The sequence below is a fragment of the Petaurus breviceps genome, unplaced genomic scaffold (genome assembly GCF_028583685.1).
Source record: "Petaurus breviceps papuanus isolate PSGF00001 unplaced genomic scaffold, PetGlider_PUasm1.0 221, whole genome shotgun sequence".
NCBI lineage: Eukaryota > Metazoa > Chordata > Mammalia > Diprotodontia > Petauridae > Petaurus > Petaurus breviceps.
The window spans coordinates 12,726,222-12,750,293 of NW_027185877.1; positions in this window are offsets into that span (position 1 = coordinate 12,726,222).

The window sequence follows — 24,072 nt, forward strand, 5'->3', positions numbered from 1 at the left end:
ATCTGTATACTCAATGCCAAATAGTAGAAAAAAGAGACCGTATTGCATAATAAAAGTATTTTAAAGATGTAAAGTCATGTTTTATTAAATGTCGCTAAATTTAATTATTCTATGTAGCTCCAGATTGGTGATTCCCAGTACCTGAAGAAAATGGTACCCCTCCTCTTGCTATTTTCTATACCTTCCCTGACTGGTTAGTTGCAATGCCCTCTCTGGAATGCCACAGCGACTCAAACTCTTGGATCCAGTGGAAATTACCACCTGCATCTAAAACTAAGGACAAACAACAAAGAAGAGAAACAAACAGACCCAGGTCCATTTCTCAGAGCTAGGATAAAGGGGAGACCAGGAGAAAGAAGTACTTTTCTTCTTACTGATTCAGGTTATAGTGCTGGTGCTCTGGGTAAACTGATATTCACTCTCTGGATGGAACAGGAAAAATCATGAATCAGAAAACAGCATCGAAAATATTGTCAACTCTGAGAGTGAGCCGGAAAGTGACCATCTCAGTCTGGTAAGTTTTAAAGATTCAGCCCTTCTGGCTATGTAGGCAATCAAAAGAGATGGCCACAACTTGTGTGGTAGGGGATGCAGAGTGTCATCATGTCGGGAGTCTCTTTAAATAAATATTGTCCAAATTAATTTTCTCACCACTGTATGAAAACATATATATATATGTATATATGGGTATATGAATATATTCATATAATAAACATATTATCAAATTAACATAGTTCTCCCCACTTCTGAACTCATAACAAATTTTTTTTAAAGCAGTATGTGAAAAAAATAGAGGAAGGTGTGATTTCCTCCCTCTCCCTAAGCTTTGTTGATGTAGTAACAGAATGTAGTAAAATTTGATAAGGTTTTATTGAGTAAATAAGATACATTTATGTTTCAACTAAGTTGATGTAATCACAGATAGCTCAGAATGTAACTACAAAGTATTAATGCAATATTAAACTGACTGTAGAGATGCTTTCATGTATCTTTATGATATGTCAAGACTTACTCTTAACAAAATTAAAAGGAGCCATGTAATTTGCCTCTGGGGGCTTTAAATAGTTAAACTCTGAGGATCCCAAGACAGACATAGCTCAGAGAGTAAGAGGCAGTTAAGGAGACATCCCTTCATCTATACCAGTTGGGCAGGAAAGGAGGGAGACTTTTCTATCCTCCCATCCACTATGTCACTTGAAATATTTAACCTGCAAGAGGTTTTTGCATCCAAGGAGAAAGTAGTGACACATGTCCTCCTATCCGGCAGAGATACTAACAAATAGACCCTTGAGGGAAGAAGGAGCTTCAAGGAGTATGATACATAGAACTTAGGAGTCAAGCTGTAAAGAAGAGCAGAGTCTGTAATCCCAGTGTTATACTCTTTGAAATGAGAATATACTTCCATTCCAGAAGTTGTGAGTTGTCTTTATCTCATGTGTTTTATACATCTATGTCCCTACCATGGTAGTCTAACTTTGAGCCTGCTCTTCTTTAGAAATTATATCTATATTTGTGGGAGAGTTGGTGCCAAGGGAGAGGAAATATTTTTAACTATTATTCTTACTATGCTTTCTTTAACAAGATACTTTTATTAAAAGATAAGAAGTATTGATGGGGTGTTAGGAGTTTAGACCAATATGTCCAAAAGAGAATATCTCAAACCTGCCCTCCAAGTGTCTTGTCTCTTTTCAGGTGATAGGTAGTATAGTTCAACATCAGTTCTCAAGAGTCAAGTTAGACCAAATCAACAAAGATTAATTAAGCACCTACTCTGCACCAGTCATTGTACTAAGCACTGGGAGACAAAGCTATGCAAAAAAAATATTCCCTGCTCTCAAGAAGTTCACAGTCTAATAGGGGAAGACAACATGCAGAAAACCATGTATGAACAAGAAGTGTACAGTAAAAATTGGAGATAATCTAAGAGGGAAGACATTAAGTGGGTAGTGGAAGGAAAGAGCTTGCAGAAGATGAAATTTTAGTTGGAATCTGTGGGAAATAAGGGAAGCCAGGAGATGGAGAAGATAAGAGAAAATTCCAGAAGCATCAGTGAAAAAATGTAGAATCCAGAGATGCAGTGTCAGGTATAAGTAACAGCAAGGATGTAAAAAGGATGGAATAGTGTTTGGTCTTTACACTGATCAGTGTATTAAAGTATTTCGAGTTTATTTGTTTGTTTGATTTACAATGTGCTGTTCCGTCATTTTTTTGTCATGTCCAATTCTGTTTTATCCTGGAAAAAATACTAGAATGGTTTGCCATTTCCTTCTTCAAATTTACAGTTGAGTAAACTGGGGTAAGCACTGATTTGCCCAGGGTCACACAGCCAGTAAGTGTTTGAAGCCAGGTTGGAACTCAGGTCTTCTAGCTGCTCTCCTTACAATGCTGTAGTTAATGTTTAAGTGGTATTTTGGGTTCTGTTCACTTCACTTTACTTGTTCATGTAAGTATTGCTCCCATTACCTTCTCATACCATAATTTATTCAACCATTTTCCAACTGATGGGAAGTTATTTTGTGTCCAGTTCTATGCTATAATGAAAAGTGTGCTATATATGTTTATATGGGTGCTTTCTCTCTTTCTTATTTTTTAAAAACAAATTTTTATTGATATTCTTTGTTTTTACATTCACTAAGTTTCCCCCATATCTCTTCCATAGGGAAGCAAAAAACAACAAAGAATTTAAATGGAAGTAAAGAAAAAAAGAAAAAGTTAAGCAAAATTGATCAACAAATCAAAGAAACTGCCATTGTATGCAATTTTTCATACTTGTGGGCCATCACACCACACTCCTTTCCTCATATCTACAGAGGAGTAGGGGAAGAGGAATTTTCATATATCGCTTATTTGAAGCCAAAGTCATTCTTTATAATTTTACAATATTCAATTTTGATTATGGTTGTATTTCTTCCCGTTTGTATTTTTATAAATATTGTTTTCCAGGCTTTGCTAACTTTAAATTTAATCAATTCATGTCCTTCTTTGCTTCTTTGTGTCATTTTTATCATTCCTGAAGAGCATTAAATAAGTAATTAAATAGTATTTCATTATGTCCAATTGTGGTACATGTACCGCAGTTTGTTGAGTCATTCCCCTATCCATGGATATTTTTTTTTAATTCTTTGGGAGTAGAAATATGGTAAGTCCAAGGACACATACAGTTTAGCAATTTTTTGGAGAAAAATTTCTAATTCCTTTCTAGAATAGCTGGACTAATTCACACAGCACCAATAACATTGTACTAGGATAAAATTGAATTCTTGTAGACCGTCCAACTATTGCAATTGTCTTCTTTTTAAAAATTTTTTTTACTTTTAACAACTACTCCTTTATATCCTCTGACTATTTACCTATTAGGGAATAACACACACATACATATACACACAATGAAACTTATAGAGAGAACATATATGTATACATATATGTGTATATTTGTGTGTAAGTATACACATACATGTATATTATATATATGAATAAGTTCTGTATTTATCTTAGATATCAAACTTTTAGCAGGAAAATATGTTGTCAAGTTTATACCAGTTTCCTGTTTCCATTCTGATGTTAACTGCATTGAATTGTTTTGAGCCCAAGCTTTCTAATTTTATATAATCAAAATTATTTATTTTATTTGCCATTATCTTCTCCATCCCTTGTTACCAAGGTAGTTGTGAAAGGTATCTTCTTAATCCCTCAAATGTGTTTCTGATATTACCATTTGTACCTGGGACACACACACACACATACATACATACACACATACATATTTAGTACTTATTGTGATATATGGTGTGAATCGTTGATCCAAACTTAATTTCTGAGTGCCTGATTTCCAGTTCTCCCATAAACTTTTGATGAATGGAGAGTGTTTTCCTAATAGTTAGGGCCTTTAGGTTTTAAAAAAAAAAACTTATTTAGTATTTTTTTTTGCTTCTTGGTCTTACATTTTTAATTTATCACACTGATAAATTTAACTATTTTTAACAAAAATGCCAAAGTGTTTCAATATTTATTCCCTTTACTAATGGTAATGGCATCTCTTTCCTAATATTCCTTTATTATCTTTGAATATAATATTACCATATTTATTTTCATCATGTCTTTTTCCAGAAGAATATTATTTAAAAAATTATTTTAAAAATATTAAAAAATTATGTGTATTTCAGCAGCCCGAGAGAAAACCTTGGGCAGTGCAGAGGCCTGGAAGATGACCCTGGGTGGTGCAGAGGCCCAACGCTGTGGCATGCAGAGGCCTGGACAAGACCTGATCAACATGGTGGCAAGTTGACCCACCAACCACAAGGGTCACTGCCAGGCCTATCACCACAGGGTTGGGACTGAACAGAGCAGGGTAAGAGTCAAATGCAGGGCCCCTGGCAGGGGCAGCAGCTACTCTTGGGACTGCCAATCCACAGCCTAGAAATTTAAAAAGCCCCTATCTGGAGCTGCAGGGACCAGGATGGTGGAGTGAACCCCAGCTGCTCTAATCCCTCCCTCTGATCCTGAAAACATAGTAATTATTGCCCCAGGGCAAAACCTTAAATAGTAAAGGCTTGGGAAACTTAGAAGAAGGGTGTGGCTAGGACCCTGCTTCAAAATGGGTAAAAAGCAGCTTGCAAAGACAAAGATTCCAGATTCCTACTATCCTGAGAGGGAGGAACCAAATTTAGAGGGAAATATTGTTGATTCCACACCCACATCTGAAGGCTCTACAGGGAACTGGTCTCAAGCACAGAAAGCATTCTTAGATGAGCTCAAAGGGAACTTTGAAAACCAAATAAGAGAGAGAGAAGATAAAATGAATAATTCTTTTAAAATCAAAATTGCAAAATTAGAAAAACATTACAATGAAGAAAACAGCTCCTTAAAAAGAAAAATGTAGGATATGGAAAAGGAGCTCCAAAACTAACCAAGGAAAATAATTCGCTAAAAACTAGAATCAACCAAATTGAAGTGAATAACTCTATGAGGAACCAAGAATTACTCAAACAAAACGTCAAGAATGAAAAATTAGAAAAAGAAGTAAAATAGCTCAATGGAAAAATAACTGACTTGGAAATAGAGGAAGGAGAGATAATCTGAGAATCATAGGCCTACTGGAAAGTCATAATGAAAAAATGAGCATGCACATAATCTTCCAAGGGCTCATCAAGGAAAACTGCCCTGAGATACTAGAACAAGATCGTAAAATAGAAATTGAGAGAATCCACTGGACACCTGCTGAAAGATATCCCAAATTGAAAAATCCAAGAAATGTTGTGACCAAACACCAGAACTACCAGGAAAAGGAGAAAATATTACACAAGCAGCCTTATCACACTGATAAATTTAACTATTTTTAACAAAAATGCCAAAGTGTTTCAATATTTATTCCCTCTACTATGCTGCTAATGGCATCTCTTTCCTAATATTCCTTTATTATCTTTGAATATAATATTACCATATTTATTTTCATAAATAATTCGAAAGAAACAATTCGAATATCATGGAACCAGAGTGAGGATCACACAGGTTCTGGCAGCCTCTACACTGAAAGAAGTGGAATACAATTTTTCACAAGTCAAAAGAGCTTGGTTTACAAACAAGGATCACCTACCCAGAGAATATGAACATATTCTTCCAGGCAAGGAGATGGTCATTCAACGATATAACAGATTTCCTGAACTTCCTGATGAAAAAGCCAGAGCTCAATGGATAATTCAACCTCCAATTATGAGATGCAACAGGGACATAGAAAGGTAAACAAGGAAAACACACACAAACACACACACACACACACACACACGAACCCTGTTATTTAATAAGAGCAAACCGTTTATAGACAAGTAGAGGTATGGGTATAAATTACACAAAATGATGATTAAAAAATGTATTAAGGGCTTCAAAGCAACTGCAATGGAAGAAGAGGAAAGAATGAAGGGCAAAAAGATATATTATATCACAAAAAGAGGCAAAAAATATAGCACAGGGAATAAAGGGAGGGGGATGAGCATTATATGAGCTTTTCCCTCATTGGTTCTGGTACAAGGAGGGAATAACACAACCAGTTAAGCATAGGACTCTATCAAGAAGAGACACAAAACATATCATAATAGAGAGAAAGAAGGAGAGGAGTTTGCATGAGATTTGTTTCTGTCATTCTTGGTGCGAAGGAGAAATAACATACTACATTAAGTATAAAAATATCCTACAGGCAGTAGGAGGGGGGATGGGCTAAAAAAAGAGCAGGGGTGTTAGAAGGGAGGGTAGAACTAAGGGAGAAGGGGAAGAAAAGGGGGGGGTTGATAAGAAAAGAATACTGAGGGAGGTGGTGGTCAAAAGGAAAACTATTAAGCAGGGGAAAGGAGAAGGGGAGAGAAAATATAAGTATAAACAGTGGAGGAATAAGATGGAGGGAAAGAAACAGATAGTAATCGTCACTGTGAATGTGAATGGAATGAACTCTCCCATAAAATGGAGGTGGAGAGCAGAATGGATTAAAAACCATAATCCAACATTATGCTGCTTACAAAAAAACATATCTGAAAGAGGGGAATACACAAAGGGTAAAGGTATTATTAGGAAAACCATCACTATAATTGATCATATCAACAATAAAACTAGCAGAAACCACATCTCAATAGATGCAGAAGAGGATTTTGACAAAATGCAATAGCCAGTCCTATTAAAAACACTAGAAAGTATAGGGATAAATTAAGCCTTCCTTAAAATAATAAGTAGTATCACTTTAAAGCCATCAACAAGTGTTATATGTAATGGGGATAAGCCAGAAACATTTCCAATAAAATCAGGAGTGAAACAAGGGTGTCCACTATCACCCCTCTTATTCAATCTGGTACTAGAAATGTTAGCAGTAGCAATTAGAGAAGAAAAAGAAATCAAAGGAATAAAATTAGGCAAAGAAGAGACAAAGTTATCACTCTTTGCAAATGATATGATGATTTAGTTAGAGAATCAAGTAAAAAACTACATGAGACAATAAATAAATTTGGCAAGGTTGCAGGATATAAAATAAACCCACATAAATCCTTAACATTCTTTTATATTTCTAATGAAATTCAACAGCGACAGACAGAAAACAGAAGTTCCATTTAAAGTTATTGTAGACATTATAAAACATTTAGGAATCTACCTGCCAAAACAAACCCAGGAGTTATATGAACACAACTACAAAAACTCTTCACACAAAGTCAGATCTAAATAATTGGAAAAACATCATTTGTTCATGTCTGGGTTGAGCTAATATAATAAAATAACAATTTTACCTAAATTAAATTACATACTTAGTACCATACCAATCAATTCACCAAAAAATTATTTTATAGAACTAGAAAAATAGCAACAAAATTCATATGGCCCAACAAAAGGTCCAGAATATCAAGGGAATTAGTGAAAAGAAATGCTAGGGAAGGTGGTCTAGCTATAACAGATTTTAATCTGTATTATAAATCAGCAGTCATCAAAACTACTTGGTACTGGCTGAGGAATAGAGCAGTGGATCAGTGGAATAGATTGGGTACATGAGTCTCAGCAGTCAATGATTATAATAATCTACTCTTTGATAAGCCCATTACCCCAGTTTTGGGTGATAAGAATTCACTATTTGACAAAAAATGCGGGGAAAACTGGAATTATGGCAGAAATTGTGCATAGACAAATATCTAACACTGTATACCAAAATTAAGTCTAAATGGGTGCATGCCTGATTTATGTATAAAGGATGATATTGTAAGCAATCTGGGAAAGCAAGGAATAGTTTACCTGTCAGATTTATGGAGAGGCGAAGATTTTATGACCAAACAAGAATTAGAGAGCATTATAAAATGCAAAATGGATAACTTTGATTACATGAAACAGAAAAGATTCTGTACAAACAAAGCCAATGTAACCAAGATTAAGAGGGAAATGGGAAATTGTCATTCCCCAATTGATAAATGGACAAAGGATATGAACAGGCAATTTTCAGAAGATGAAATTAAAGATATCTACAAGCATATGAAAAAGTGCTCTAAATCACTATTGATTAGAGAAATCAAAGCAACTCTGAGGTATCACATCTCACTGGTCAGATTGGCTAAGATGACAAAACAGGAAACTGATAAATGCTGGAGAGGATGTGAAAAAATTGGAACATTAATGTGTTGCTGGTGGAGTTGTAAACTGATTCTGGAGAGCAATCTGGAACTATGCTCAAGGGGCTATAAGTAATTTCATATCCTTTGACCCAGCAATATCACTTCTAGGGTTGTATCCCGAAGAGATTATGGAAATGGGAGGAAGACGCATATGTACAAAAATATTTATAGCAGCTCTTTTTGTGGTGGCAAAGAATTGAAAATGAATGGGGATGCCCATCAATTGGGGAATGGCTAAACAAGTTATGGTATATGAATGTAATGGATTACTATTGCACCATAAGAAACAAAGAACAGATGGACTTCATATCAACCTGGAGAGACTTATATGAACTCATGCTGAGTGAGAAGAGCAGAACCAGGAAAAATTTGTACACAATTACAGATACAACTTATGTGTGACAGCCAACTTTGATAGACCGGACTCTTCTCAGAAATGCAGGGCTATAAGTAAACTCCAAAAGACTCAGGATGGAGAGAGATGTATACATTCAGAGAAAGAACTAGAAAGAACAGAGTTTGAATGCAGATTGAAGCAAATTACATGCTCTCTTTCTTTTTCTTGTTTGGTTTGATTTCCTCTTTCCCACTGTTCCTTCCATCTGTTATAATCCTTCTTTATAACCTGACCAATGTCTAATGTGAAAGTGTCTGCAGATCCTATATCTATGCCACAATGGGGTAGGGGAGGGGAGGGGAGGTAAGGGAAGAAAATTTGAAACTCAAAGAACTGGGGAATGGAATCTTGTAAATTCAAAGTAAATGAACAAATTTATAAAAACCAAAATAAATTGTGTATTTTCTTTCTTTCTTTTTTTTTTCCTTTCTGTAGAGGAGAAGGCAGGACATTTGGGGTTAAGTGACTTGCCCAAGGTTACCCAGCTAGTAAATGTGTCAAGTGACCAAGGTCATATTTGAACTCAGGTCCTCCAACTCCAGGGCTGGTGCTCTATTCACTGTACCACCTAGCTGTCCCTGTGTGTATTTTTCAATCTGCAAAAATCTCCTTTTTCTCCTTCTTACCCTCACTGCCAGTTGAGACTGAAAGAAAAACAGAAGCCTTGTTACAAGCTCATATAGTCAAACAAAACAAATTTCCACATTGTTCATTTCCATTAGTTAATCACTGATCAGAATACCCAATTATTTCAATGTTTTTTGCTTTTTACTATATTGTTTTCATTTTGCGAGTTGTTCTCCTGGTCTCCTTCCCTTCACATTGCATCTCTTCATACGAGTGTTCCCAGGTTCCTCTGAAATAATTTCCATCATTTCTTACAGTACAATAATATTCCATTATATACATATGCCATAACTTGTTCAATCTTTCATCTATTCTAAGACACCTTAAAAAAGTATATTTTTGTATATCCTTAGAGTTTGTCTTGCTTAAAACTAATTTGTCCCTTAATCTACCTCCCTATTCATTCTCCCTTTTTCCCTATCCTTCATATATCTGTGTTGAGAGAAATTTATTTCCACATTCCTCTCTGTGTGTATGTAGATTCTTTTTTCCTTTGACCTGTAGAGATGAGAGTGAGTTGAAGTGTCAGCTCCTTCTCCTTATGTGTAGATATCTCCTTGTGCCCTCTGATTATATGAGATAATTCCCTCGAGATGTCTCTTCCTTTATCCCCAGCCTAGTATATTTTTCCCCTTCTTTTCAACCTCCTCTCAGGACCATGAAGGCATAACAGAACCACTTCCAGGTCATGTCTAATTAACCTCTCTCTATGATCCCTAATGATGATAGGGTTCAGAGAGAGCAAGTGAGTCATTTTCCCATAAATTATGGTAAGCAGTTTTTCCTTATTTACAATGATTGTTTTTACTTTTAAATATTTTATTAAAGTTTCTTCACATCTCTGATCTTTTCATCAAAAAATGCTTGTAAGTTCTCTACTTCATTAAACATCCATTTTCCCCCTGATTATATTCAGTTTTTCTGGATAAATTATTCTTATCTGTAAGTTTCTCTCCTTTGCCTTCCATAATATTTTATTCTAGGTGGATGCTAAATCATGTGTGATACCAACTATGACTCCTTGGTGCTTGAATTCTTGTTTTCTGGTTAGTGGCAGCATTTTTTTCCTTTTAACTTGAAGTTCTGGATTTTGGCTGCAATGTTTCTGGGAATTTCCATTTTGAGTTTTTTTTTTTTCAGGAGGTGACCATTAGGTTCATTTTACTTCTACTTTGTCCTCTGGCTCTAAGGGATCTTGGAAGTTTTCTCTTAAGATTTCTTGAACTATGATGCCTTATGTATTTTTTTTTTGTCATGGCATTCAGATAATTCAATTATTCTAATTGTTTTCTCCTCAATCTGTTGTGCAAATGTAATGGGAATGTAAATTTTAAAGATCTTCCCTGCCCCTAGGCTAAAGAGCACCTGAAGCCTGGGGTGGGAGGCTTGTTTTTCAGTAGATACTTCTTGATTGGCCAGTGAGTCAATAAGGTTGTTACATTCTCTGAGCCAGGAGAAGGCTATATAAGCCCTGATGTGTAGCTTTGTTTTGGGGCTCACTTTGAGAAGTGTTCTGTGATTTGATCTGGATTCTGGGAAGCCATTGTCCAGAGCCCCCCAGCTTTGAAAAACCCAGATGTTGATTGGGTATGGATGTAATGGTTGGACAGTTTGGAAATTTGTCTACTTGATCTATTTCTGTCTTGATAATTCTGTCTGTATATTCTGGTTTGGGGTTCTGACCTCTTTCCCCTGAACTAGGTAAATGATACATGTTTGACTGATTAAAGTAAGCTTGTTAACCCATTTTGAGTTGCTTTCCTTTAACAAAGCAGATCTAAGAACCTGTGTGAGCAGCCACCCTGGGGATGCTGGGGTGCTTGCTGCTACAGCAGGTTAGTTGATTTTGCTATGAATTGCCTACATTTTCTTATATTTTTCAAGCTTTTCATTTTATTTCAATAGTTATTGTTGTCTTCTGGAGTCATTATCTTCTCTTTGTTCATTCTAATTATCAGAGAGTTTGTTGCTTGTTCATAATTTTGTACTTCTTGTGCCAAGTTGTTAATTTCTTTTCTGATTCTTTCTTCCATGGCTCTCATTTATTTGTAATTTTTTTCCCTCTAGTCCTCCCATTGCATTAATAAAAAAACATCTTTAAGCATTTTTAATCTTTGATTCATGTCTTCCAGGAATTTTAGTTATTTTGTGCCCCAGCTGTGCTTTTCTTTGAGGTTTTATTTATAAGACATTTTGGAGTCATTCTCTTAGGGGTCTGTGTCTTGAGCATCCCTATCACCGTAATTATTTTTATGGTGAAATTCTTCTTTTTAGCTTGTTCATTCTTTTTTCCTACTTCCTGACTTTGAACTTGATTTTAGGGTTGGAGTCTACTCTAACTACTTCTGGAGAGAAATTCTGGGCTAGTGTTGTCACTTCTTTCTTGAGGTATTAGGTTTTATACTATTCTATCATTTCAGGAGTAGCTCAGGATCAGAGGATAAACAAGTTTTCACTGCTCTCTAAGTATTCTGAGCTATCAAAAAGTCTGATTGCTAACCCCCAGTTGCAATCTCTACCAGTTCTTATCTTAGGTTTGGACCTGAGCAACAGTTGACTTATTCTTTGACACTATTAGGCAACTGGGAAGCTCTGCTGGGTCAGAGTGACAGAACTGCAAATCTTCCTTAGGTCTTTGATTCTTGTCCTGGTTAGTCCCTTACAGGTATCAGTTTGGGATATAAACTGGAATTGAGACTCAGGTTGTTCGTGTGGTCTAAGCCACGTAGCATATTAATTCTGGACTTGTTCCTTTTAATACAATGCCTAGGTATTTCCACTTTTTGCTACTCCATGTACTCTTGTAATTATTAAAATGATCCATCAAAGGTCCATCCCTTTCCCTCTGCCCAACTCTTGTGCAGGATTATGCTTGGTTTTATAGGTTTTGAGCTGAAAGACTATCTTTTAACTTTTCTGGCTTGGTATTCCTAGGCCACTTCTTCTTTTGGCAATTATAGTTACTAGGTTTTGTGTGAACTTGAGTGTGGCCCCACAGATTTTAAACTCTTTTAGGATGTGTGTATTGTTTTTTCTTTACCCTCACATCTCTAAATTTCGGATATGACGTTAGTGAGTTTTGCTTTTGGACTTTCCCTTAGGAAATGATCAATGAATTCTATTTTTACTTTACCCTCTGGCTCTAATGGATCTATGTAGTTTTCATTTATGATTTCATGAAATAGGGTATCCATGGGGAGAGGATTCTGGGAAGATGGTGGAGAAGGTCAGAAAATTCCAAGCTCTCAAGATTTCCCCCCACAAAAGAATTAAAATAGCACCTTAGGGCAACCAAAGTGTGGGTGGAGATAAATAAAAATAGGGGCACAACGAGGTTCTTCCTGGGACAACTAGAGGAGATCAAAAGAAAAATGCCAGGATGAGGTTTGGTCCTTGTGAAGAGTAAACACCTCCAGGCTAGCTTCCATTTTAACAACAAGCCAAAATCCTCTTAAACAAGCAGCTCCAAGTCCTGGGGTTAGTTGGTTTGAAATGCTACCTTGGCCCCAGCCACCAGAACTTTTACCCCCAGGATAGTGAGGGGAGTTGGACATTTGAGCTCAGGAAGATTGAGGGCAACTCTGCTGACAAAGAATGCCAGACCCATCCCTGCTGCAAAAAGCTGCAGGGACAAGAAGGAGCTAGCAGATGCCCTGTGAGTGCAAAAGCAGTGGGGCAGAAAACCCCTGGTTGTGGGCACTTACAGGAGGTTGGAGGTTTGCCTTTTGTTCCAGGGTAGAGGGGAGAACTGAAGATCTGGACAAGAGGCACTATTTCCCATACACAAGGGCTAGAGGTGATTACAAAAATTAAGTCTTTACCACAAAAAAATGTACAGGAAAGAAGATAGAATCCAACCATAGAATGCAATTATGGGAATAGAAATAACTGGGGTTCATCTTTAGAGGAGGATATTGAAGTAAAGAAACCACCAAAGAGTAATGCCAAATGGTCACCTGTCCAAAAAGAATTCATAGAACATTTTTTAAAAGACTTTAAGGGGCAGCTAGGTGGCACAGTGAATATAGTACTGGCCCTGAAGTCAGGAGGACTTGATTTCAAATCCAGCCTCAGACACTTGACACACTTACTAGCTGTGGGACCTTGGGCAAGTCACTTTACCCCAATTTCCCTCAAAAAAAGACTTTAAAAACCAAATGAAAGAGATTGAGGAAAAACAAACAAACATAAAAAGAAAATAAGAATAATCCAAGAAAAAGAAGATGGGTATGACAGGAAAGTAAACAAATTAGAAAGAGAGATCCAGAATCTTGAGGAAGAAAATGACACTTTGAAAATTAGAATTTGGAAAAGGGAAGCCAGTGAAATTATAAGAGATTAATAGATAATTAATCAAAATATGAATAATGAAAAAATAGAAGAGAAAATGAAATATCTTATAAGAAAAACAACAGGGAGCAGCTAGGTGGCGCAGTGAATAGAGCACTGGCCCTGGAGTCAGGAGGATCTGAGTCATAGGAATATCATAGTCAAATTCAAAAACCCCCATATCTAAGATAAAATATTAAAATTATCAAGATTAAAACAATTTAAATATGATACTGCCTCAATTAGAATTACACAAGACCTAGCAGTGGAGAAATTAAAGACCACAGGTCTTGGAACACAACATATCAAAGAGCAAAAGGGGCTCTGCCTGAAAATATCATACCCTGCCAAGTTAAGTATTATTCTGAATGAAAAAAAGTGGACATTTGATAAACTCTCTGACTTTCAAGACTTCGTAAAAAAAATTCTGAACTTAATAGATGATTTGACCTATAAGAACCAAGAGAAATAGAAGGCAGATACCAAAGACTGATTATAAGTAATTCATAAAGACAGACTATTTGCTTTTTAAACATATAAAATGCAAAATATATGCCTAAGATTCTTATTAATAATTGAGTAGCTCATAAGAAAGATTAGGGTAAACCTTAGTATGATATGAATTTAAAAAGTAAAACCATTTAGGAACAGGTAAAAGGAGTAATCATTTTATGCAAATGAGATGCAAGAGGAAGAATTGATACAGCAGAATTAGATGGGAGAGGAGGATTGGTAGTTCTGGTAATCTACAATCAACAGGAATGGTTTTAAGAGGGAACAACACACACACACACACACACACACATATATATAGAAGAGTACAAAACACTTCTAAATTCAGAAGAAATGAAAAGGTAAGGGCATAGGGAGAGAGTAGAGGACAAGGGAGGGATCTTTTGAGGGGAGGGTGAGGGAACAGGTAAAAGCCAAGAAGGAGTAGTTCTCCTTAGGACTGCTGCAAATAACTTTGAGGTTCTAATAGCATATTATAGTGAACTCTATTCATCAATAAACTAAAGCAAAACATTCACAACAAAATAACATAACAGCTTATTACTAAAGTGGCCACATAGTCTTAAACAAAAGTAAGTCACAATCTCCTCAATCAATATAAAATACCTATCTAAAGTCTTCTTTTATCTTATTTGGAGGCTAGCTTCCAATCATCCTTAACTCAATCATCCTTAAGGAGTAATCATTCTTAAGGGGTAGTGGAAAGTGCAAAGGTCTTCCACCCCTAGATAACAGTAAGTCATAATCTCAACAGTCAGCAACAAGTACCCAAGTAAAGGTCCTTTCATCTTGACTTGAGGCTGACTTCCAAACTCCATGGCTCCTCTTCCATGCTTCCAGCTCATGCCTTGGATACACTCCACTGTTGCCTGGATTCACAGGTATGCAGCTCTCCACTACTGTTCTATATTGAAGCTCACAGTGACTAGTCCACTCCAAGCCCTTCACAGTTTCTGTTTCTGAGAAGACAAAGCTTAACAGAGCCACAACAATATTTACATACATTAAGCTTAGCAGAGTTACAGTAATATTCACACACGTTGCCAGGATTGTCATCTCAATTCACTTTCTGCCTGTGAAATCAACACAGACCAACAGACAGGGCCTCTGTTTGAGAAACTAACACAGACAAACAGACAGGGTTTCTGTCTGAAAGCCAAACACAAATCAGCAGTAAAGTCCCAGGACTTCTGAAAATAGCAGTAAAGCCCTCTTTCAGGAGTTCTGTAAACAGAAAGTAGTGAAGTCTGCTTTCAGAGCTTCTGAACCATCAGTAAAGTCCCAGGGCTTCTGTAACAACAACAATGTCCTCTGTCAGACAGGATGCTTTGTTCTGACAAAGTAACATCAGCACAGACAGACAGAGTGCCTACACCAAAAGCATTCTTCCTCCTATTACTGCTTGACCCCAGCTTGTGCTCTAACTTTTATGTGCTTTATTTTGTCAATTTCCTCCCACTGTGGGATCCATGTTGTAATGGGAATGTAAATTTTTAAGATCTTCCCTTCCCTTAGGCTAAAGTGCCCCTGGAGTCTGGGGTGGGAGGCTTGTTTTTCAGTAGATACTTTTTGATTGGGCAGTGGGTCAATAAGGTTGTTACATTCTCTGAGCCAGGAGAAGGCTATATAAGCCCTGATGTGTTGCTTTGTTTTGGGGTTCACTTTGAGAAGTGTTCTGTGATTTGATCAGATGATACTCTGGGAAGCCGTCCAGCTTTGAAAAACCCAGATGTTAATTTGGTATGAATGTAATGGCTGAACAGTTTGGAAACGTGTCTACTTGATCTGTTTCTCTGTCTTGATAATTCTGTCTGTATACTCTGAAATTTGGGGTGCTGACCTTTTTCCCCTGAACTAGGTAAATGATACATGTTTGACTGATTAAAGTAAGTTTGTTAACCAATTTGAGTTGCTTTCCTTTAACAAAGCAGATCTAAGAACCTGTGTTGGCAGCCACCCTGGGGACGCTGGGGTGTTTGCTGTTACATATGTGATGATGTTAGACCTTTTAAGGGCAACACAATGTATACTGTTTCCAACTTGAGACTTCCAACTTCCAGCAAAGACCTGACACAATCAAAGGTGAGGCTCAAAGGCACTTGAATAGCTGAAACAAGGAGCTAAGTACTTGAATGACTGGAGCAAAGAACAAAGTACTCCTTTACTTGCCATTACAGGGAGGTACAGCATGGGGTTTAGATTTATGGGAAGGGGAGCATAGGGGAGGGTTTCTTGGAGGGGGGTAGGCAAGTAATAGGAAGGCAAGGTAGTGGGTAGAAGTAAAGTAGAAGAGGCAGAAGGGATAGCAAACAAGAGATATGGATAAACAAAAACAAAGATTGAGAGTAGAGTATGTTTGGGAAAATATATGTCTACATATGAATATATATATGTATATGTATATGTGTCTGTCTATATCTATAGCTATAGAAAACATATATAAACTTTATTGTAGCCTTCTGGGGGTGGGGGTAAGGGGGGAAAAGGACAAAGTAAAAAAGTGCACAGAAGAGTACAAAAGAAAACTTACAAGGAAGCAAAGATGAATAATTCTCAACACAACATGTATTATTTATCATACAGGCATTCTTTTTTAAAAAAAATATGCTTATTGTTAGTTTATATCATTCATTTCTCCCCATTTTTCCCTACCCATCACCACAAAACAGTGATCCCACTGAATACCCCTCCCCCAATCATCTCTCTTGTATATACTTCCCCATCCCCCCTCCAACTTTCCAGTAGGGCAAAATGGATCTCCATGCCCCAGGGCCTGTATATCTAATTTCCCAGTTGCATGTGAAAAATAAAAAAAATAATACTATATATATATATATACATATATATAGCTTATATATATACGTATATATATATATATATCTTATATATAAACATTTGATTTTAAAATTTTGAATTCCAGGTTCTTTTCCTTCCTCCCTCCTAAGCCACCCTTCCTGGGAAGATAAGCAATTCAACATAGGTTGTATATGTGTAGCTATGCAAAACATTTCCATAGTGGATATATTTAGAAAGACTCACTATATTTCCCTCCATCCTATCCCACCCACATTTGTTCTATACTCTACTTTGATCCTGTCCCTTTTGAAAAGTGTGTACTTCCAACTTCTCTCCCCCCTCAACCTGCCCTCTCCACCATCATTCCCCTTCTCATCCCCTTCCCCCTTACTCTCCTGTTGGGTGAGATACCCTGTTTAGTGTGTATGTCATTTCTTCCCCAAGTCAAATTCAATGACAGTAAGGTTGGCTCATTCCCTTTTGCCTTCCTGTTCTACCCCTCCATTGTAACAGTTTTCCCATGCTTCTCCTATATGAGATAATCTGACCATTTTATCTCTCCCCATCTCCTCTCATTATATTCCTCTCCCACTTTTCAATTTCATCTTTAAAGTACCATCCCTTTCTATTCAATTGGTCCTGTGCCCTCTATCTATGTATACCTGTACACATATATACACACACTCACATATGTATTCATATTCCCATATACCTTCCTATATAGACCCATGTATGAATGTATACATACATACATACATATACAAACATTTCTATTCCCTTCAACTATTCTCATACTGAGAAAAGTTTCCTAAGTTACAATTATCATTTTTCCATGTAGGAATGGAATTCAATTTTGATAAGTTCCTTATGATATTTTTCCCTGTTTACCTTCTCATGCTTCTCTTCCTTCTTGTATCTGAATGCCAAATTTTCTATTCAACTCTGGGTTTTTCATGATGAATGTTTGAAAGTCCTATATTCCATTGAATGACCATATTTTCCCCTGAAACATGATACTCAGTTTTGCTTGGTAGGTGATTCTTGGTTTTAATCCCAGCTCCTTTGGAATATCATATTCCAAGCCCTTCAATCCCTCAGTGTAGAAGCTGCCAGGTCCTGTGTTATCCTGATTGTGTTTCCACAATATTCAAATTGTTTCTTCTTGGCTGCTTGTAATATTTTTCTCCTTGATCTGGGAACTCTGGAACCTGACCATATTATTCGTTAGAGTTTTCTTTGGGGCATCTTTTTCAGGAGGTGATTGGTGAATAATTTCAACCTCTATTTTGCCCTCTGATTCTAAAACATCAGGTCAATTTTCCTTGAGAATTTCTTTAAGGATGATTTCTAGGTTCTTTTTTTGATCATGGCTTTCAGGTAGTCGAATAATTTTTAAATGATCTCTCCTGGATCTATTTTTCAAGTCAGTGGTTTTTCCAGTGATATATTTCACATTGCCTTCTATTTTTTCATTTGTTTGGATCTGTTTAATATATCTTGATTTCTCATAAAGTATCTAGCTTCCATTTGCTCCAATTGAATTCTGAAGGAATTATTCTCTACATTGAGCTTTTGAGATTCTTTTTCCTTCTGGAAAATTTGACTCTTTAATGCACTCTTCTCCTTATTGGCCTTTTGAGTCTCTTTTGCCATTTGAGTTAGTCTATTTTTAAGGTGTTATGTTCTTCAGTCAGCTTGCTGACTCTCTTTTCATGATTTTCTTGCATTGTTCTCTTTTCTCTTCCCAATTTTTCTTTCACTTCTCTTATTTGGTTTTCAAAATCCTTCTTAAGCTCCTCATGGCCTGTAACCAGTTCATATTTTTTCTTGGAAGCTTTTGGTGCAGGATTTCTGACTTTGTTGTCTTCCCCCTGCTTCATGCCTTGATCCTTTTTGTCCCCAAAAAGAGAATCCAAAGTTGGGCTGCTGTGCTTGCCCTGCTTCCCCCATTTGCTCATGTTACTGTTCAACCACTTGGCTCTTGAGCTGTTTACCACAGTAGAACTCTGCTTTCAGAGAGGAGAGCTTTGTCCCTGTGATAGTAACGGAATATAAAGATCCCCCTGTGTTGGCTTGGTTTTCAAATTGATTGTGTTGAAACCCAGAGCTTGTTGATCCCACCTGTGGGATGGACTTGTTGATATAAAAGGAGAGTCATGAACTGGGAGGAGCTGGTGACGAAGATTTGGAGAGACACAAGAGAGAGGCAGAAGAACTTTTTGGAAGCAGCACCTCGTGGAGGCAGAGAGAGACTGAGTGAATTGCTGGGGGCCACTTTGAATCACCCTGGACTTTTGAGACCTGCCCCTTGAGCTGCCAAGGACTGAGGAGACATGGCTGCTTTGCTGGTACTTTGTCTGTCTGTTTTGATGTTGTTTTGCCAGATTTGTCCACTGGTGAAAGACAGTCCTTTTGTTGAAGAAGTCCTGGAACCTGGCTGTTGGCTAAGAGCTCCTGAGACTGTCCTGCAGACAGAGAGTGAATACTGTCCACTGGTGAGGGACAGTGCTGTTGTTGCAGGGGTCTGGGAACCTTTCTGTTGGTTCAGAAGCCCTGAAGAAGGATTTTCTTGTTGTATGTTTACAGAAATCCTGGGAGAGGGTTTTGCTAATGTTTTCAGGGGTTCTAGGACTGTTCTACAGACAGAGGATGAATTAATGAAGAGACTGGCAATGTATCTTGTGGCCTTGCTAAGCCTTGTCTCCCCAGCAACTAAGATTGCTGAGAACTTGCCTGGTGTCAAGATGAAAAAAAAGACCTCCATTTGGGTATTAAGTGCTGTGCTTAAACTTGATGTAACTCTGGGGTAGATTCAATTGTGATCCAGGGGTGGGGAACTTTTGACCTTTTTGTGCTCTGTGATTGAACAAATGAATGTACTTTACTTATGTTTGGAAGCTAATCTCCATTTGAGAAGAGGGGTTTTGTGATGGACTAAATCAAGGTATAGCCTAGGGGTGGAGTAGTATTTAGAATAGGGACTTTGTAATTGATTGAATGAGTGGAAGGTCCTGGGGTGGGGTAGTACTTGGAGATTATTTAATCACCCTTAGTAAATGCTGTATTTTGAATGATGTCATATTTTGATCTTCTCTGTTCTTGGTTGGTCACTGAATAAAATGGAGAGCACCTATGCTGGTATTTTGAACTTGGGAAGTTGCTTTTCCTTGGCATCATATTACAGTCCCAAATCTCTGGGGTTTTGTGCCCTCTCAGAAACCTTCACTGGCTCTAGCACACTGGTCACACACCCCAGGACCTCCACCCAGGACAGGGAACCAGATCCAAGTAGGTTAATGCAAGTGTAATTACCCCTTGGACTGGTTGCTTGGTCCCCCTACAATCTGCAGGTCAGGAGTTCTGAAGCAGCCATGCAATGGGCTTTAGTTGCTTCTTGCCCCAGGGGCAGAGGCCAGACCACATTCCTGGATCCCCTGCTCCTGAATTCACTGACCTCTCACTTTGTCTTTGGTATTTATGGATTGATAATTCAGGAAACCACCATAGCTGCTGGTGATCTACTCTCTGTATGTCCCTCTAGCAGTGTCTGGGCAGGGCTGCCCTGAGGCTAAAACCTAGGACTCATGTGGGGCTAGGCTCTGCTCCCAGAGCCCTTTGCTGGCCCCTTCCTGCCAGCCTGCCAGGCTGTCTTCAGCAGGAGGTTAACTTCTCTCTGTCACTTTGTGGGTTCTGTAGCTCTAAAGTTTGTTTAGAGTAATTTTTTACATGTATTGGAGGATGTGGAAGCAGGAGCCCCGTGGAAGTCCTGTTTCTACACCATTATCTTGGCTCTCCCCCCTCATAAGGCATTCTTTAAATGAAAATTTCTTACAGATTTTAATCCTCTCTTTTGCTTTGCTATGTACACAACATGCTTTTTCTTCTTTCTTTGTATTTAAATTTCATTATTTATGCTTATGATATGTTTTTTTTTCTTCTCTCTATTTTGTTTTTTGTTCCAGCCCTTGAGTCTATAATTAAAAAAAAAATTTAAAAAAGAAAATCGTATCTTCAAATTTTTCTTTTTGTTTTTTCTTTTCAGGTATTCTGACCTTTCTTAGATTTTCTCTCTTTCACCTGTTTTTTTTAGGTCAGTTGTTTTTGACATAACATACCTTATATTATCTTTTAAAATTTTATTTTACCTCTCACTGTAGTCTCTTAGAGTCATTTCTTTCTATTTACTCCATTTTAATTTTCAAGAGGGGCTAGGTGACAAAGTGAAGAGTGTTGATTCTGGAAACAGGAACACCTGAGTTAAAATCCAGCCTCAGATACTATCTGTGTAATCCTGGGCAATTCAACCAATTCCTGTTTGTCTAAAAAAAGCCCCTTATCTTATCCATGCCTTATCATGGCAGAGGACCTTGGATGAAACTGAGCTATGCAATGCAAGGTTACCCAACATGGACAAGTCATAGTGGAGAGATTTCACAATAACAACAAAAAATGATCACTAAAGAAGGAAATGCCAAATCACTTCAGTATCTTTGCCAAGAAAAAACCATGAACAACATTGTCCATGATGTCACAAAGAGGTAGGTACTACCAAAAAATTGAATGACACCAATATTCAGGAAATCCATTTCTCAGTTAAGGCTGACTTTTTGTCCTAATCTATTTTTTTCTCTTTCCAACCCTTTTCTCTGTAGCTCTCATTTAGAAGGACATTTTCCATTACACACTTCATTTCTTTCAGTTACTCTATGATCTTTGTGGCCAAGCCATTTTGCTTTTCCTTTGAAGCTCTGATTGCATTCGTGGCATTTTTCTTCTGGGTTGGATTCTTGGCCTGCTTTAGAACTATAAAATTTCTTGATAGTAGTTGTTGCTTCCTTCTTTTTCACGATATCTCTCGTCTCATTTCCTTATTTGAAACTTTATTCCAGGCCCAGTCTCTCTACCTTGCAGTCCTCTTTGATGTGGTGACTTGGTAATGGTGGATCTCATCCTAATTACTGAGATTCCTGCTGCTAGCTTCTACTTCTCTGGTGTATTTGACCTCAGAGTGCTGGTGAGTGTCGGTATTATAGGGCAGAAAATTGTTGAATATTTGGAATACTCTGATTATTCTTATGCTGGAATATTTTGGGATTCCCTTCAGCATTTCTTTGGGTATTCCAGCTCCCTATCTATGTTTGAGACCTTACTGACACGGTTCAACTCACTCCTAGGCTGCATCTGAGGCCACACCAACAGACCACGACTGGTGGTCTGAGACCACAACTGAGACCTCATTCCTTTGTTGCTCAAAAAGTCACACTGCCTCAGTTCTCTGATCACCCTGGATCTATCTTATCTGAGCCTTCTTAGATCTGTGCTTTCAGGTACAGTGTTGTAGGCTCAGGCTGTCCCTGGAGAATTCTTGGTTCCCACTAGCAAACTGTTAAAATCAGACATTAGAAATGGAACAACTCTAATGGTATTTTTTTTGTCATCGCTACATCAGGATTTAATAATCTCAAATGTTTAAATTTGAGGTGTTGCATTGCAGAAATTCAGTATGTATTCTAATCTTTTTTCTTTTAGTAAACCACCACAAGTTCCATTTTAAAGTTTTCACTTAAGAAGAATTTGTAAAAATAACTTTAAAAAATCCTTTGAGTGCTTATTGTAAGTAAATCATCTTGAAAATATATAGTTTAATAGCAACTCTTAAAAAAAAACTCTTAGTATGTTAAGAATTTAATACTGCCACAACTACTTAAAAGTTATTTTTTTGCTCTTGTGACCATGATGGCTATTTTAAAATTAAGTTTATGTTGCCCTACTCTTTAAAGTGACATAACAATTTCTAAAAGAAATTTATATTCCAGGTTTTTTTCAGGAAGTTATAATTGTCTTGTTTGCTGTCCTTCACAATGGCTTTTCTGGTATGGCCCATATCCAATGCCTTTTTGTCTTTTTGTATAGACTTGGCTGGAGAAATGCATTTGCTATAATCTTTTTGGCTTACTTGATAATAGTGCTCTTTTTAAGTCTTTGCTGGAATGAGACTTTATGACCATTTACTCTGTCACCAACTTTACTGGAATAGTATGACCAGTTGTTAATGGGAAGAACACTTTTACGGGAGTTCATGAACTATTTAGTTGTAGAAATCCTCAGGGTACCCTAGAATTTAGGTAGTAGCTGCTCTCTGGGATCCAAACTGTGAATGTAAATTTAGTTAGGAGAATAACTCCTAGCAAGTGCTCCAAAGGGATCATTTCTATAGATCAGGAAAAAATCCTTTGAGGTCATCTAGTTCAATCACTTGACATTATTTTATTTTAGAAGCTTATTGATTTTTATTTGACTGTCACAGTCAATTCTACACATATCACCCCTCTCTAAAATAAACTTTCCCTTGTAACAAAAGATTAAAACAGTTTTAGGCCAATCCAATTGATAAATCAACCACATATGGATGCAAATGCAACATTCCATACTCAGAGTCCCCCACTTTTCCAGTGGGGAAGTTACATTTTCTTATCTCTTCTCTTCTCTATATCCAAGTCATTATAGTGTTTTGCTTCCATTTTTTTTTTCATTTACATTGTCATTGGTGAGTGTATTTATTTTCCTGGAGCTACTTATTTTACTCAGGCCCTATTCACAAAACTTTTCCTATGTTTCTCTGAATGAAAGAATTTCTCTGAAGGTGACACTACCTCATTTCACAGAAGAGGAAACTGAGGCCCAAACAGTGTAAAATCACACAGCCATTGATTGGTAGAGCAGGGATTTGAACCCAGGGCTTTAGGCTTCATATCAAGTGCTACTTACACTTCATCACATTGCTATCGTAGACTTAAAATCCATATCCATTTCTGTGGCCTCTTTTTTTCATCCTTCCTGTTCCACTCAAACTGTGATCCTATAGGACCTCACAACTTTTCTTCTGGTCCACCCATTTCACAATGGTTATGGTGCCTTATGTTTGATAGACCAGGTGAATGTCTCAAGACAAGTTCATGAGCTCTTATGAAGATCAATATGTCTTATTCCTGTACTGCTCTGGAAGAAATATGTTCACACATATCCAATATGATAGTGCCTGTCACATAGCAGGTACCTAATAAAGGCTTGTTGTTTACACAAAGACAGCACTTGAGGCACAGATCACATGTCTCTCCACTGCAACTTTTTTTCTTCCCTTGACAGAGAAAACTCTTTTTAAAAAATGGATGATTTAAAACAGATAAAGTATATTTTTATATCTGCCCTGGCAGCTGGCACAGCAGGGTTTTCAGTCCAAATACTAATTACAACTATCTGGAGGGGCAGAGGGTTGAT